Genomic DNA, 2,500 nt, shown 5'->3' with positions numbered 1-2,500 from the left:
ATTTTTTTTGACGATTTTTTTACCGCCCGGAATGCCGGAAATTCAAAAAAAATGAAAAACGGAGCAAACATGCGATTTTTGACCTGGATTTTTTTGTGCAGCCTTCACATAATATTACCAAGGTTCCCTCAAAATTTCACGAAAAATGCACGAGCCAATTCTGAGATATGAAAATTTGGCTCCTCCGTTGCAACGCTCCGAGCCATCGTTGCAACGGCGGGTGCCTCCGTGGGGGGCGGGGGAGCCCGGCGGCACACCACAACCACAACGTGCTTGCTAGTGTGCCTAGGGGATGGCAAGGCAACGTGCATCTTGCTGGCATTGCGCCCAGCAAGCCTTTGGGCAACTCGAGTTTCAGCATCACGACACCCCTCCCCCCTATAATAGGCTGCCGAGCCATTACCAAAGTGCCACGGGTAGACGTCCTTTTCCGTGAGGAGACATACTAAAGGAAAGTGCTCTAGAGGTAGAATTTTGACGCCGTTTTTTGCAACAACCTCTAGAAAAATAAGATCTTTCCATCCTCCAAATTTGGTGAATTTACACCGTGCCGATTTTTTTTGACGATTTTTTTACCGCCCGGAATGCCGGAAATTCAAAAAAAATGAAAAACGGAGCACACCTGCGATTTTTGACCTGGATTTTTTTGTGCAGCCTTCACATAATATTACCAAGGTTCCCTCAAAATTTCACGAAAAATGCACGAGCCAATTCTGAGATATGAAAATTTGGCTCCTCCGTTGCAACGCTCCGAGCCATCGTTGCAACGGCGGGTGCCTCCGTGGGGGGCGGGGGAGCCCGGCGGCACACCACAACCACAACGTGCTTGCTAGTGTGCCTAGGGGATGGCAAGGCAACGTGCATCTTGCTGGCATTGCGCCCAGCAAGCCTTTGGGCAACTCGAGTTTCAGCATCACGACACCCCTCCCCCCTATAATAGGCTGCCGAGCCATTACCAAAGTGCCACGGGTAGACGTCCTTTTCCGTGAGGAGACATACTAAAGGAAAGTGCTCTAGAGGTCGAATTTTGACGCCGTTTTTTGCAACAACCTCTAGAAAAATAAGATCTTTCCATCCTCCAAATTTGGTGAATTTACACCGTGCCGATTTTTTTTGACGATTTTTTTACCGCCCGGAATGCCGGAAATTCAAAAAAAATGAAAAACGGAGCAAACCTGCGATTTTTGACCTGGATTTTTTTGTGCAGCCTTTACATAATATTACCAAGGTTCCCTCAAAATTTCACGAAAAATGCACGAGCCAATTCTGAGATATGAAAATTTGGCTCCTCCGTTGCAACGCTCCGAGCCATCGTTGCAACGGCGGGTGCCTCCGTGGGGGGCGGGGGAACCCGGCGGCACACCACAACCACAACGTGCTTGCTAGTGTGCCTAGGGGATGGCAAGGCAACGTGCATCTTGCTGGCATTGCGCCCAGCAAGCCTTTGGGCAACTCGAGTTTCAGCATCACGACACCCCTCCCCCCTATAATAGGCTGCCGAGCCATTACCAAAGTGCCACGGGTAGACGTCCTTTTCCGTGAGGAGACATACTCAAGGAAAGTGCTCTAGAGGTCGAATTTTGACGCCGTTTTTTGCAACAACCTCTAGAAAAATAAGATCTTTCCATCCCCCAAATTTGGTGAATTTACACCGTGCCGATTTTTTTTGCCGATTTTTTTACCGCCCGGAAAGCCGGAAATTCAAAAAAAATGAAAAACGGAGCAAACGTGCGATTTTTGACCTGGATTTTTTTGTGCAGCCTTCACATAATATTACCAAGGTTCCCTCAAAATTTTAGAAAAAATGCACGAGCCAATTATGAGATATGAAAATTTGGCTCCTCCGTTGCAACGCTCCGAGCCATCGTTGCAACGGCGGGTGCCTCCGTTGCAACGAAACCAGCCAACGATGCACCTAACCCAGCATCCGTTGCAACGCACCTTGCCTCCGTTGCAACGCGCCCAGCCAACGTTGCACCGTCCCCTGCCTCCGTTGCAACGCGCCCAGCCAACGTTGCAACGCGCCCTGCCTCCGTTGCAACGCTCCCAGCCAACGTTGCAACGCGCCCTGCCTCCGTTGCAACGTCACCAGCATCCGTTGCAACGCGCCCTGCCTCTGTTGCAACGCGCACGGCCAACGTTGCACCGACCCTAGCATCCGTTGCACTGCCCCCAGCCAACGTTGCAACGCGCCCAGCCAACGTTGCAACGCGCCCTGCCTCCGTTGCAACGTCACCAGCAACCGTGGCAACGCGACCTGCCTCCGTTGCGACGCCCCCAGCCAACGTTGCAACGCGCCCTGCCTCCGTTGCAACGTCACCAGCATCCGTTGCAACGCTCCCAGCCAACGTTGCAACGCGCCCTGCCTCCGTTGCAACGTCACCAGCAACCGTGGCAACGCGACCTGCCTCCGTTGCAACGCCCCCAGCCAACGTTGCAACGCGCCCTGCCTCCGTTGCAACGTCACCAGCATCCGTTGCAACGCGCCCTGCCTCCGTTG

This window comes from Arachis ipaensis, chromosome B7, assembly GCF_059453495.1.
Source record: "Arachis ipaensis isolate K30076 ecotype BB chromosome B7, ASM5945349v1, whole genome shotgun sequence".
In the NCBI taxonomy this organism is placed as follows: Eukaryota; Viridiplantae; Streptophyta; class Magnoliopsida; order Fabales; family Fabaceae; genus Arachis; species Arachis ipaensis.
The sequence above is the reverse complement of the archived record's forward strand: the minus strand, read 5'-3'. Positions refer to the sequence as shown.